Source organism: Puntigrus tetrazona, chromosome 17 (genome assembly GCF_018831695.1).
Source record: "Puntigrus tetrazona isolate hp1 chromosome 17, ASM1883169v1, whole genome shotgun sequence".
Lineage (NCBI taxonomy): Eukaryota > Metazoa > Chordata > Actinopteri > Cypriniformes > Cyprinidae > Puntigrus > Puntigrus tetrazona.
The window spans coordinates 10,415,686-10,431,926 of record NC_056715.1 but is presented as its reverse complement, the minus strand read 5'-3'; the positions used below and the strand labels follow the sequence as shown (position 1 = coordinate 10,431,926).

The window sequence follows — 16,241 nt, the reverse complement described above, 5'->3', positions numbered from 1 at the left end:
TTTTTTATTACAAACAAATACAATTGACAAACTTTCTTTTCCTCATGTTGGGAAAATAAAGAGTATATTAAAAATCGACACAAAATAGACCCCATTTACTTTCTTAATGCATTTTTCTGGTTCTATTTGAATGACTCATTTGTGCACGTTATTTCAAATAAAAACAATTGCGTTTGCAATCAAAATCTAATAACTTGCCCCTCATCCTGTTTAACTCAAACATGTGTCCCATTAAAGAAGTGAAATGAACTGGGAATTCAAACTGAGTTTAAGAAGTGCACATGTTGTAAGGGGTTCAGAAGAGTGTGTGAGACCTCTAAAGATATTCTGGTATTTGTGATATCATCTTGTAGAAGCTGCTTGCTTTCAAATAGTTTTATGAAATATACAAATAAAACAATTATAAATTAATAAAAATGTAATACTGTATATATCCTTTAGTAAAAACATTATTTATTGAGGAAATCTGATTTCAGGTTTTAAATCGCATTTTAATTCATACATTTAATAATATCATATTTTTAAATCGGATTGAGAACAACCGTCCCAGAGAGTGACATGCGTAACCAATAACTTAGACCTATAGTTCTTGAAGTTTGTGATTTTGTTGTAAATACAAAGCAATACACTTATTGCAATTACTTTCCTTAAGAGACCAGATACACTTACTTTTTCATAATCAGCAATGCTATTTTTACAAACACGTGTACGCATGCAAAAAAAAACTTTCCTCCCACACTTTCATATTAAAGTAGATATAGCCAAATACTGAAAGACATTAGTCTTCTCTTCAGGAGCTGCTTTAGATGACTAATCAGCAGCAACAGTGAGAGAGAAATTAGCATTTTCCTGCTGCAGGAACTGCTCACTTAATTACAGCTTCACTCTGCCACTTCACTGGCCCCCTCTCTCCTAAACACACTGCTCTCTTTCTGTCACATGCTCTTTTTCTGGTTCTTTCCATCTTTTCATCTGCTTCTCGCTCCCTCTCTCTGTCTCAATCAGGATTCTATTGTGTGCTCAGAGTATTTGGTACTCTGAACCAGGCATGGGCTTGTCAGTCTAGATTTGCTTTCATCATCAGCTTCTACTGTGTTTAAGTGGCTCCCAATTACTCCCTGCCTCTCCTTCTGTCTCTCTCTTGCGCACCTGTAAACCATTTCACCATAAAGAGATTACTACGGTGAATGCTCGCATCATGCGCAGGCCTGGGTAAAAACAGACTTTCTGGTTACTCTCTCCATTTGAAGGATTCTGGTATCGATTATTAAGATCCAGCTGTGAATCCTTACGCCAATTATCGGTTGCTCTGCAATGTAATGTACCAAGAAGTCTCTCTGTATCAATGTTTCATGCCCTGTGTTTAAGCAGCGCTGTTCCGGTTAAATCGTAAAGCAGTTCAGCATTTTAGAGACAGATTATCCTGCAAATGATGTAATATGCATTTATTTAAAATGAATTATGAAATTATGTCCGATATAAATTAGGAAACAAAGTTAATATAGTCTGATATTTTCTTTTAGTGCCTGCTCAAACACTTGTGGAAGCAACAGTTTTTTTCTTACTAGCGAATGTGTTAAATTAAATTCACGATATTCTTCACAACAATCAAGTCTTGTTAGTAAATCAAAAACATAGCGCAATTACCAGGTGTAGCACCATTTTAATAAAAAGGATTATTTGTACGGGCCTGTTACTGGTCATTAAAGGGGTCATATGATGCAATTTCTATTTTAAATTTTCTTTAGTGATGTATGTAGCTGCTTGCGCATGTTTGCGGAGTTACAAAGCTCAAAGTCTCCCACAAAAGGATTTATTCTATATAAAAGAGAAGGCTGATCCAAACTGGACTAAAACTCCTTAATCAGCTGACCAATCAGAGCAGATTGTGTTTGTCAGAAGGAGGGGCTTTGTAGAACGCAGCGTGTTTGGGGCATATAGGAGCTACAATAATGTACAACATTTGGAAAATCATGTGTTTTTTGCAAATAAAGCATGTCAACATAGTCTGTTACATCAAATAATTATATTTAAAATATAATTACTCATGTAATTCACACACACACACACACACAGGAAAATGGGCCTTTAGCCTACAGATCAAATGCAAATTCAAATCGAATCATATCAAGAGCCTGTGAGACAAGAGCTATGTATTGAAACCCAGCTCCAACCACATACTACACCAAAAATTGAAATAAAAAAAAAGTATGCAGACAGAACTGGGAGGCTGAGACAAGCAGAGACAGCCTTAAAGGCAAACTAAATTACCAACATCTGAATTAAGCCCTTAAATGTTTGATCAGTTCATAAACGTAAAGGACTGAATGCAAAGGTCAGTTCACTACAGTTATCTGTCGAAGAGCCAACAAACAACATGACACATTCCATCTCTCCTTTCTCTCTATAGACCTCCAGTTATTTTCACACCTGTCCTCTGCCTTTTTCTCATAGCTGTAGATAAGTTCAGAACACCTTGACCTTTTTAATGGAGACCAAACGACCGTGGGCTCTTTCTTATAAGTGCACAAACACTGTATGCTGTCTGTACGGTTTGATATTCATGAGATAGCTCAGAATAACCCTCCAGCCAGATAATTGGAATTTTAATTATGCATGATATTAACCTTGAAACAAAAACAATGCTATTCTATTACCCCTGTGATGTTGTCTGTCTTGCAGTGATTCCATGAACCATTTCATTCAGAATTGACTCAGTCTGTCAAAATGGCTTCGGCTGCAGGCAAAGCGTGCTGCAGGACACTTTTATGAGGCAGTCATTTTGCAGATTAATTCCGTTTATAGCACATCTTTTACAGAACAGAGAAAAACAAGAAAACAAGACAAGAAAAGAGGGAACAATAGAGAAAATCAAGAATGAGAAATAGATAGACAGAGAGCTGGTAACTTCCCCATCATTGGATGGAAAAGAAAAAAAATCATTATACATCTAATGACTCAGATTGTTCCATTATAATATAGCAAAAATTTCACAGAGTATTTAAACTCTACACAGAACTGCTGAAATTTGACATTTCAGCTAAATTATGGCCATAATTTGCTGCATTACCATTTCAAATCTTGAGAGATCAACTATTTGAATTAAGCACTCTGCCATGAGAGCACTTGCCATCATGAGACTGTTAATACTAGCTTGTTATCCTGAACTAACAAGTTTTGGGGGAAAAAACTGATTCTGTTGCATAAATCAGTTCAGTCTTCTTGCCCTATTACAAATACATGTTTTGCATTGGTTCTCAGCTCTTGCCCTCGAGCTCCACTTTCCTGCAGAGTTTATCTCAACCCCAATCAAACACATCCGAACAAACTAATCAAGGTCTTGGGGATCACTAAAAAGTTACAGGCAGATGAGTTTGATCAAGGTTGGAGTTAAACTGTGCAGGAAATTGGACCCTGAGGTCCAGTGTTGAGAAGCCCTGCTGTATATATTCTTGCTATACAAGGACACTGAAAATGATAACAAAGTTCACTGATTCAGATGTTGATTCATAACCACTCCAGGGGATTCAGTTTAGCAAATGATTCATCAGACTGATTTTTCACTAATAGAATTATTAACTGAAAGAACCAAATCGTTTGTTCATGATGCAGATTACACTAGTCTCATTAAAAGCTTTGAATAACTACATTTACATTTAGCAGATCAACGCTGTTATCCAAAGCGACTTACACTGCATTCAAATTACAGTTTTACATTTTATCAGCTCTCGCTCTTCCTGAGAATCAAACCCGTGATCTTGATGCTGCCGGCGCCATGCTTCAGGAACTAACTAAAACCCGTCTGTAAAGTCAATCAGAACATTATTCTCGCTATGTTTATGATTCACTAAAAAGTACAGTCTACTCTGGTCACGCTGTATGTTGATGATTCAATGAAAAGAACTAATTCGTAAGAGTTATCCAAGATATGTTCACACTCTTATTTCAGATCTCTTGGTTGTTAATAGTATTTTGTCCAGGTAGGCTTAGCATTCACAATGCCAAGTTTTGTCATGAAACTCTAGAAGGCACAGGCTGAGTCATTAAAGGAATAGTTCAAAAAATGTAAATCACCCCATATTTCACTCACCCTGAAGCCATCCTAGGTGTATATGACTTTCTTCTTCCAATCTTGGTAATGCGGGTGGATAGCGGCCCTTATTTTGAAGCTCCATAATTGGATATATCCATCATGAAACTAACATATACACCTCTGGGGGGTTAACACGTCTTTTAAAGCAGATCTATGGGTTTTTGTAACAGAAATATTTCTAACTCAACTCCCTGACTTCCAGCAACGGCTTTATGCACGTCCATGACGTGGCTGACCTCTGACTCGATGTAAGAAGTTAGCCGCATTTGTAGCATAATGTTCAAAGAGAATAGACGAATGAGGATAGAGCAATGCTAAATGCCAGTAACGATATCATTTAAAAGTTAAAAAATGTCAGAGGATTTCAAGAACAAATGCAGTCAAGTCAGAGGTCAGCCAAGAAATACTGCAGCTATAACATTGCAGCTCTAGTAAAATATGATTTATCAGTTAGGTTTGGTTACCAACATGGATATTAAGTCTTAATAGGGTTCCCTCATTGGTTTCTGGCACATCTTACTGCTTCATCAATCTATAAGTCTCTTCTCAACTTCTTAAAGGGTAAATATAGCAGTGATGTACATTAAATATGTTGTATAATGATGGCCACAAAGTATAAAATGTCTCTCAGATCTATATGAGAAACAAAACCAAGCCTAAAACATTACATTATGTTTCTTTATAAAAGTCTGTATTACAAAACACTTTGAAAAGGTTTACAGTCACAACTTATACAACCTTATAACACAAGTGCTAAAAACATTATATGCTGCCTTCATGTGCGGTGTAAAACATCCTTTTTCAAAAGTGAAAAACTTAGAGTGAAAGGGAAAATTTTTCACTCTTTATTTTCCCAGCATGCACTTCTAAACTGACTAAGGGCAATAGGTTCCACCCTTTTCTTTTGACCATTATTCTTGTACTTATTTTTTTGCTGTCTCCGCCATCTCTTCTTCAAAAGGGGCTGAAGTCAAGTGTTACTCAGTCACTTTCTGCATCAATAGCTAGCCTGTTCGATCAAAAGAGCCCGTCCAGAAAAAAGAGAAGCAAACAACACGCATCCTCTCTCACACACTCACCTAAATTACTCCAATTAAGCCACATCCGTATTTTCCTTTCACCCCATCTCCATTACGTGTCCCTTTCTGCCAAAACTGGCTTTTGCTAACAGCAGTAGGACAATGCAACACAGAACAGCGTGTCACAAGAAATAACTGGGTAGCCCCAGGATCAAAAATCTTGAAGTTGCCTTGAATCTTGATTTTTCTCAATATTTTTTTTTTTTTTGTTGTGAAAAAAACTGTAAATACTTACATGTATAGATATTTACAATGTGTTTGTGACCTATGCTGAACAATGAGTTACAATTTTTTTACATTCTTCATGAAATGAATGGTTGATTGCGATTTCACTTTTTAACATTAAATCATGTTAAAAAGTTCATGTGAAAGTTCACTGCAAATGAAGATATCATCTTTTAACATTCTGGCAGTTTAATGCCTGCAAAAACAACTGGTTAGAAACTACAATGAGTTACTTCTCGGTGCCGTTATGTAAAGAACTGAGAACCCAATGCTGAGAAGAGGAGGAGAAAACTAGGTATGTATGAAAAAATCTGTTACTAAATCAGCAATTCTCAATCATGTTCCTCGCATCTCTCTTTCTCTTATTCAGTTCAGCTTAAATTAAAGGTTTCATTTATACTTATTATATTATTATCATAGCTTTGAGAACCTTTATACATGGTTGCCATTAAAAGTTATAATCAAAAGTTATCAAAAGCAGTAGCATTTACGAATAAAAGCATATCTGTATTAGTGTGAGTAATATCCCCTGCGTCTAAATCGAGCTCAAATTGATAAGCAATATGGCCGACGTCACGTCACTAGAGCACATGCGCTGGGCAAGGGGCCGGACGTTTATACATGCGCTAGATGCGGTTTAGCCAATCACAACACACTCGAGCTAACCAATAAGAGCCCATTTTGTATTTCTGAGGGAGAGGCTTCGTAAAAACAGAAAATAATCAGTGCATTTCCAAAGAAGGGATAGAGCTGTGTGAAATAAAGGTAAATTATATTTAAAAAATTATGTTTTTTTAACATTTTAGACTGCACCCCATAAACACAGTCAAGCCTAAAAAAAAAAAAAAAATTACAACCACCAAGATTACATCTTCCCCCACCATTTCTTAAGAATAATTACTAGATTGATAATCACAATATAGCTATTTTTATATTATTTTTGTTGTTAGAAATAAGAACTTACAGTAAATCTTACATTAGACATTTCATTACATGGTTATCAGAGAGCCTGGAATTTACCCATAGAAATGTCCCAGCAGATTTGCAAAGTGCCATTTGGTGTAGCTTTTGGGAGCATGCAATTATTATATTCTGAAGTCATTACAATAACAGAAGTGGTGTTTGTTTAAAGCATATAATCTGGTCCCTAATGTTTGTCAGTGTCATTTAAACTGGTGACAACAGGACTGATGTGATTGTCATCTGCTAATTAGTGCTTTGTTGATGTGTAAACCCGAGATGAAACATACAGGCAAAAAAGCCGTGCTTTAATGGTGTGGTTTGATCTACACATAAAAAGGCTTCAAATAAAACATTCTTTTATTACCTCATGGGAAGCATGTTGGTGCTGCAGGTTTCAAGTTCTTAAAACAAACAAACAAACACTGAAAAAAAAAAAGTTTTAGAATTTGTAATTATCACTTCTTGTGCCTATTAAAAGACGACTATTTTCTGAGGAGTGTACTTAGTGATTTTTAATCCCAAATTTGAAAGAAAATTCAATTAACAACGGTAATAAGTTTGATAGAAATTCATAACAAGCTGCACTCTTAATTATACATTTAGGTCAATGCATATTTGTACACAGGTACAGTTTTTATTATTTTATCTGTTGACCAAAATATATTTCAATTACGAGCCTGTTTGTGGAAGTACCTTATTAAGACCTTTTTTTAATGTTTAAAAGTTAAGCGTCCTTGTAGCAGGCGTAAAAAGTAAAAGTGTTGTGTTGTATCTGTCATCATGAAATGACTTATATGACTGTCCTTACTAGTCAAAATGCCTGTTTTGTTTAAATGCAGTGTGTGAACTTTTTACACCAAAGTCACAGTGATTAAAACAGATTTTACTAGGTGTAATTCATTCCAATGACCACACCTGGCCCCACCCCCAAACCTACCAGTTACAAAAAATTGTGTAAAACCATAAATTAAGGACATATACCTTTTATGAGGCCACACATTCTCTTGGTTCAAACCCATGTTCGCATGATTGCATCTCATCTTATAGCACAACTCACTACGAACTGAGCTACACAAACCCTGAATCATGAAGCAGATTAAATAGTACAAAACTCGAATATGCAAATGTATTGTTGCCGACAGGAGTGCAATTGTAGTATACACTCTGATACAGCTCACAATTCAAAGCATAAAATATAATCTGTTAATGGTGGAGTAGTGTGATGGCGTGAGCATGCATGGAATATACTCTCTGCCCGGATTCAGTCAAACGGAGCAAAGCTGATTGGACAGCAGTTCATAGTACAAACGGATGATGACCCAAAACATACTGCAAAAGCAACCCAGGAGCTTTTAAAGGTAAAAAAAAAAAAAAGTGGAGTATTCTGTAATTGTCAAGTCAATCTCCTGATTTCCATCCATTTCCATGAAGTTAAAACTAAAGGCAGAAAAGACCCACAAACAAACAAGGCTTAAGGAAGTCATTGCCTGAAAAGGATTCTCAACAAAATATTAAAAATTAACATTTTATATATTTTATTTATTTACTTGTCCAATTCCATTTAAGCCCCAGAAAATGGGGGGGCTGTGTATAAAAATGGTTGTAATTCCCAAACATCTTATATTTCTGTTTAACCCCTCCAATCACAGCTTGATGTCTGCACTTCAGTTTCATATTGATGTTTTCCTTATTATTAATATTTTATTATTAATTTATTTTATAATTATATTCTGGTGGCATACAGAACTGAAATGTTTAAAATTGTATAGTGTCCAAATATATACGAACCTAGCCATATATGTTTATACTACTAAGGTACGCAATTATACAAAAGTTCTGCAATTATAGTATAGTTTTCTCTCTCTCTCATTCGCTCTACACATATTCACAAACTTTTGTCATTTGGGTGATAATTGTGGAAATGTTCAAAAGACTGTGTGTGTCAATGCAACATAATTCAACACAAAGACTCAATAAAATAAACCTTCCTTTAGAAATATCCACTGCAGTAAGAAGTGTTATAACTGCCCTCCTTTATTCTATATTTAGCTAAGCAATGGACCAGACATTTTGATGCCTGACAGAATTGAACAAAAGATGCCTTGTCTCTCTTTATGGCATTTTAGTGCAATCAGACATGTACTGAATATGCTCTTTTGTTTCATCATTGTGTCGTTAAGATGTGGGACGCATTCTCTATGCCTGAATACAGCTTGATAAGTGTTCTCTCTTTAAATGTCTCCAGTATGTCAACGGAAACTCTGAAAGATTTGAAATTTTTCCTTCAGGTCACTTGCATTCATACGGTACTGCTGTCTTGCAGAAAAGATGCCACTGACCTGTGATGAAACATTTCCATGCATTTACAGCCAACACCAGTCACGCACAGTCAAAACCTTCCTAGGAAGCACATCTAACTCTTACCCTTCATCTCCGGGTTGTCCATGTTGTGGGCCAGAGGTTTTGCACAAAAAGGGTCAGCTCGGACTATTTTTGAGGAGGCTTTGGACATTTCTTTCTGGAGTTTCCAGCTGGGAGCTCCAGTCACGGACACACCTGTCATTACTGTCTGTGTGTCAAAAAGAAAGTTATTTTTTCCCCATTTTAAACTTCTTGGTGTCAAAGGAAGATGCCCTCTTTCTCTTTCAGTCTCTCTTTATCATTCCCAGACCACCTGATGCTGGAAGACCAGTTGGGCTGCCTCTCTTCCCATCTGCCCTAGCAGTCCCTCGCTTCCCAGGCAATGACAGGAGCTGTTGCTGTGGTGATGGATGACTTTGTGTCGAGTGGCAGAGCTGGGGGGTCTTAGGTGATACCACCTGTCTACAAAGGAAAGCCAGAATGTAAGAGAGAAAAAGAGAGAGGGCATCTTTTTCTGTTTGACTGACAGTCTATTGTTTTTTTTTCTCCTCTTTTCTTCCCACCAGTGCATTTCTCAGTATTTTTTTATATGAATATAAAATAAACCTGCTATACATAAACAGAGTTTCCATCATTTGTTTTGAAGTTTTTTGATATATGTGAGTAAATGTATAGGATGTACACACACACATATATATATATATATATATATATATATATATATATATATATATATATATATATATATAAAATGTCTAACTTGCAACCTCTAACTAATAAATTCATAATTGTATTTATAAGATATGCTGCATTTATAACACTCTAATTAATGGGAGTTTTATTTAATAAAGGGACTTTTGAACCAGGCATCAGCACACAAACACAACGTACACACACACACACACACACACACACACACACACACACACACACACACACACACACACATACCCAAAACACAGATAAAAAAAAACAAACCCACCAATAACCCCACACACTGAGAGAGAAGCTCCTCATGCTGAAAGTCCCATGAGTTCCTCTCCTGTCAAAAACCATCCTTCTCAAACAGCAGCTCTTTGACAGAAGACAACAATCTAGCAGAAAACCCCTCCGCTCAGTGCAACAGAATGCACTTTGACACTGCAATACACAACAGAAGACCTCACCACTTTCTCTTCACCCGTGTGTTGCAGTGTCACATTATAAGACAATCTATTACAGTGCACTGAATGGGAACAGTAAAGGAGGAAAAATAAAGGAAGTTCTGAGATAAACTAGACCAGTAAACCTTTAGTCACAATGTATTGACCAAGAAAAGCTCACAACCACAGTGAATGCAAGTATTATGAGAAACAGGACAAACCATAGAACATCAAAAGCTGTTAGATCCTTTAAAAAGTGTAAAATATGGATTGATTGTTGGATAATGGCATTGACCAGAAAATGTTAGAGATATGTATCAAATGCTACAGTCCATGTGACAACATCATAAATAAGGAGGATAATTAGCATCCTGAGCATGATGTGCCATCAACACTACACAAAGTGATTTCTTTTTTGAGAAATCATTTTTGTTATTTACTTGCCACATTGGCAGATGTTTTCTTCAAGTTTGATTGTTCCATGAGATGTTGTGACAAACTAGAATACAAACCGATACCTCAAACACCCTCAAGCAATCTTAGATACATGTCTCAAAACCAACTTACTGTTTTTTTTTGCCTTCATGGATAGCAGCTAAATCCAAGAGCATCAGAATCTGATTTACTTCACTTTAGATACCCTTTGTAGACAACAAATGCATTAAAAGCCTTTGTTTCACAGTGTAAATACATCTTAAAAGAACCATCTGAATCAAAATAATCTTTATAAACAAAAAAAAAAAAACTTTTCTGCATTTGAAGGGTTCAAGGGATGTTCAAGGTTCTTCGTGCAGCAATTGATGCCAAAAACTAACCTTTATTTTAAACAAATGTAATTAGTACATGAAAATGACAATGTGGTGCAATTACACATTCCAATGAAAAAATTATTTTTATACCACTTACATTTATGAACTGCATTAGATTAGCGCCTTTCAGATTTATGATTATTTTTAGTTGCATTTAATTACTTGCATATTTTTTTTCTATGAGAATATGTTTATAAGCACATTGTTCATCCAATCAGAATTTAGATTCTGGACCTAATTTATAACATCACATTGCCTATGGCCATATTTCACTAAGTTTGACAAAGTGTTTAAACATTTTTAGTCTTAAACCAATCAGTGACGTTTTTTTTATCAGTTTTAAAAGTCATGACTTTCAATGCTCTGTGTAAGCACCTGGTGAAGCGCGTGAAGCGACGATCATTGTAGCCAATCACAGACATATCTGTTGAGCATGTGAACACATTGGCCAATCAGAGCGATTATACTCACATTTTTTAACATTTCAGTACAGGCTACTGAAGTCAGTACTTCTGAGAACCCAAATTTCAATAAAACATTACACCTGGCTATTTTTATGCCTACCGTTTAAGAAAACATCACATTAGGAGCACAAATATGTTGCTTAAAAATGCTAGTAGGTTGTTCAGTACATTTGAAAAAGCTTTCAAAGTCTGCCTGACACTTCTGAAGCATTTTGCCCTACAGACCCTCATTCAACTTCATTCAGACTCTAACCTCACGGACCTTCATTCAGAGTCACACGGGAGAATGAGGTGCAGCCATTAAAAGACCCAGTGTGTCTCTAATTACGTGAATTCAAACGTCCTGCCTGCATCTATGCAAATAAAGTTCACAAAAGCAAGAAGCGTTTAATAATTATGGTCAAAATGAGAGTGTGATACTGGGTCAGCTACCATATAATATATCAATTACAGCCAAACACGCCTCAGAACTAGATGGAAAACAGTGACCTAAATAAAAAGGTGAAAATACATTAATCGCTTCAGCAATTATGACTTAACACACGTCTTGGTTGGGGCACGCGCTGACAAATAATCCACTTTATCTTGATTGAACTAATCTAGCCACGCATAAATCATGTGACACAGATATTCTGGATTGACCACTAAAAGTGCTGTTGTTTTATTGGACCGCTCTGTCTGTCTCTCTCATTTGTCTCGGAGAGCAGAGAGAAACGTCAGCCTGAGGCACGGCCCAATCGATCAGGGCTGCACTTCGCCTGATTGGTGGCTGCGGAGGATGGGGCGAACCGATCGCCATGGCGATAGTAGTGACAGGCAGCGGGCGGTGACACGACTGCTGTGACAGACCCTCATTAGCCCGTTGCCACGGGAGACGGTGGGGTTTCTGGGCTTGAAGCGGAGGAGAGAAAGGGAAGGAATCACGCAAGATGCAACATATGTAAATAAAATGCTCATAAGTGATAAAAATACCAGATTTAACTTGCAGCTCATGCGTGATTTGAAAGGGCCGCCAATTTAATTTCCTTCTCATGTACATGCTCTGATCAAAACAATCCAGACAAGAGAGCAGATATATTTAAATCAATCTTAATGAGCAGTAGATTTTTTTTCACAGTTCCTGGCGTGTTTGGTTTAAATAAGATGATTTGCTGTCTGTTGTGGGCTTTGATGAGCTGTGACAGTGTGTTAATTTGTATCTCTCCTACACCTGCAGTCTGCGAGTATGTGGAAGTGTTTCTCCATGTGGGTGTTTGTGCTGTGAGTAGTTGCTTACCAGTGACTCTTATTGATAAGGAATGAATGACAGTAATTAGCATAGGAAATATAGCTAATTGCATGCGAGGGCTCTGGGTAGACTGTGTCTGTGAATGGCCTCTTGAGCAATTGAACATTTCCAGCCTGTAGAAAGTGGAATGCACAAATGTATTAATTAAAAACAGCTTGTTTCGATAGCCTTTTGTACAAGCCGTCCTGTTATGTGGTTCCTCGTCACTTTAACCCTCACTTATAAAAAGCCCTTGCAGTCAATGACGGATACTGACAGGAAAACAATAGTGGTAAATATATGGCAAGCAAAGCAGCTTTTGTTATAAAAATCGTGTCAAGTGTGCGGTGTAAGTGATGTCGCCGCACGGCTAAGGGAAAATGTTTTCTTCATGATAATTACAGGTAGCTTTGGGAATTTTTATTTTTTATTTTTGGAATATTAAAATAAACGTGACCTATTCTTTTCATCCAGACAGTATCATATGACAGTAAATACGTTCCCCTATAAAGAGTATATAAAGAGCAGACACTATATTTAAACTTCACTACATCTAAACCAGAAAAAATCTGGAAAATATTGGGACTAAATGTATGTAAATCTAGTTAAATAGATATAACGCTGATATTACGCTACATTTATATGGGGAAAAAAAACTCACTTGTTAATTTTGTTAATCTAACTGAACAGTCCAGAGATATAAATCAGAATTTATTAAACTTTCTGTCAATCTATAATTCATACATTTTACCAACACAAAACAAAAGGAAATAAAATAATCAAAAAAAGACTAATTTTAACAACAAACAAATAATTGAAAACAGTAGCACAGTGCTCTTTCAATAAATGCACAGAGTCTGGATTTAATAGCTAATGGTGTAGCACATCTGATCTCTCTGGAAGCTGATTCTGCGGGCGGCATAATAGCTAAAAGCGGACTCCTCTTGTTTTGTGATTCCTTAGTATTTCTAACTGACTCAATCTTAATGATCTGAGTGCTCGGTTAGGTTTATATTCAGTGATCATACCTGCAGTTTATTTAGGTCCTAGGCCATTGAGTGATTCTGTCAAAGTAATGGCTTCTAAATGCCTAAACCAAAATTCAGATTTTTTCTTTTTATATAGATTTGAGTTTCAAATATAACTCCTCAAATTTCCAGCAGTTCCATGAAAACACTCCACAGCGCAGTGGCCATATGACCCTTGACATAGTCAATGTCTTTGATAATCTGTGGAAGGTCACAACCTTTGAACTAGCCAGCGTGAATCCTGAATGACTAAATGATCTCAGAGGTCACAGGTTAAACAAAGACTCGAGTCGTTAGTTAATCCTCGGCCCTCTTAGATTTAGTCGTATCACTTGTTCACATTTCTATCTACTTAAGAGGCCAGCAGAGCTTATGTGTACGTGCTCTCACTCTCCTTCTCTAATGGGAGATTTAAGCTGCGTGCTGCAAATGTGGAGATACATATTCATTTCTGATCCATCTGCAAACCTTGCAGGCCTCTGCTGTAATCATTAGTATATTCCAGCTGGACCCGGCCAAGACGAGATGATCACACTCTTTAAATGTCAGCTCTAATGACATATAATACACATAACAGTGTAACATTTCTCCTTATGGTCAGTGTTTACATCTCAAATTAGATGCTACCTGAGGTTTTGGTCTGGATGTTAAATTTCGGCTAGCAAAAAAGGACACACATTCATACAATACTGACCAAACTGACATATCTTGTGCATTATATCGAGGAACGGGTATTCCTTGAATTTTAAACATTTGAATGATTCCAGATCCTTAAAGGGATAGTTCACCAAAAAATAAAAGTTCTGTCATGATTACTCACCCTCGTGTCATTCCAAACACTTCAAAACATAAATCTGAAAATATGTTTCATGAAATGATCAAGGACATTCTTTTAAAAAAAGTGACATCAGTGGTTCAACCAACTGAATTTCCAAAGATGAATGAACGCCTTCCATGATGGTAAGTATATAAATAACAGAATTACATTTTTTAGGTGAACTAACCCTTTAAAGGTTAAACTATTGGAATAAATATCTGGTAAAAATAAATGTTATTTTATTAACAAATGACGGCATTATTTTAGTTACAAATACATTTAAAATTATTGTTATGAAAGGTATGTTTATGCAGAGTTTTTAGACACAGACATATCCTGAATATTTAAAGATATATATCTTCTTAATCCTGGAACAACATTTTGATACAAAAATCTCTGCACTTAAACCTAACCTTACCCATGATTAATGCATGACAACAAATGATTGACACTGATGCACAAGCACCAAACGCTGATTGTAAGCCTCAACTTTACAAAAACTTTGAACTGGTACTTTAAGTTGCCCCACGGTCAAAAAAAGATGTTGATCCATGAACATGTCGCACAAAACATTACAAAAATCACTGTTGTCATCTTTTTTTAATAAAATACTTCTGACAAATTTAGATCTTTAACAGCACATTGTCATGTGAACAACCACTTCCTGAACCACTTAGTGTTCATGAATTGAAATAGCAGCGTAGTTTCTTTTTGATTCACCAAAAAAACTGAGTCATCCTTTACAGAATCAGCCTACACTAGTGATGCTGCTTTGTTTTGATTTACAAAAATGGACCGACTCATTGGAGGCATTCATCTGAGGACTGGACTACACTGCTTACTTGGATCACTAAAAAACACTAAGGCGCCCTGTATGTTTTTGATTAAGTAAAAGGAAATGACTCAGAGACATTCTTTTAGGAATCAGACTTCTTGTGCTGTATTTAATTTACAAAAAATATCCACCTCATGAGACATTCGGGAATCAGATCATACTCAGGCTAAAAGAATGCATGCGCGAGATGTGCTAACATAAAAAGAATTACATCAGAGTACTTTATATAAATCATCAAGCATGTAATTAAATGTCTTCTGGTTTATTAAAGCCGTAGTGATGTGTAATATAAAATACAGCCGTGTTGACCAAGAAGGTAGGCCTATAAGAAACCATAAAAATTCTCCACACTGGGAATTGAAGAGAACATTTATAATGAAGCTGTCAGTTGATTTCGTGTTGTCATCATTGGGCTGGTGGCCATCGTATTTGCATGACGTTTTGTGTGTGTGTGTGTGTGTGTGTGTGTTTCCCACCGCACTCATCTCACACTGGAATCACAACACCATGACCTTCTCACTGCATATATTACAGTGCTGCAGAGAGAGAGCGAGAGAATATGGAGGAGGGAGAGAGGGAGGGAAAGAACCGAAATTGAAATCTGTTTTTATCACTAGGCTCTTAAATTAAGGATTCCACAGACAGCTTGTTAGCTTCATTGTCTTGGCTCTCTCTTTTTCCGGAACAATTACGGAAGACAATACCTTCCTAGACTGGGCGGCTGCCAGTGGGATGGGAGCATTTTTTTCCCTTCTAGTGATTTCTACTGCTGGTGTTGCCACACAAATCCAGCAGAACAAAGCAGCTGTGCTGAGGTGCCAGCTTATTCTCCCAGAACCCTCTGCAACACCCAGACAGCCCTCTGCTTTACAAACAACTGCTGTAAGCAACTGCTAATCAATCAAATCAATCATTAATCGAAACCAGTGACTCTGTGCCGCTTGTAACAGGGTGATGACATTATCAGGATGGAATAATGCAATGATGTAAGACCAAGTCATGAATCTTTTTACACACAGATAAGAGAGATACGCTCTCTGACTTCATTTCCAGATTGAATTATGCCCTATATTCAATCCTGAATCATTTAGAACAATGCTGAGTATTAATTCAGTAACATTACAAGTTTATGAGCTTGAAGTTGAGCTGTTTCGGATT

At 36.6% G+C, this 16,241-nt stretch overlaps 1 long non-coding RNA gene across 2 annotated transcripts in view; it reads right to left on the bottom strand.

The window, feature by feature from the left end:
* Positions 1–6,262: 6,262 nt before the first annotated feature.
* The window catches only part of LOC122362386, a 46,983-nt gene continuing 37,004 nt past the window's right edge, over positions 6,263–16,241 (bottom strand). For both annotated transcript variants that reach the window (XR_006253100.1, XR_006253101.1), the window contains exon 3: positions 6,263–9,183. This is a non-coding gene — a long non-coding RNA (uncharacterized LOC122362386). The remainder of the gene's footprint in view (positions 9,184–16,241) is intronic.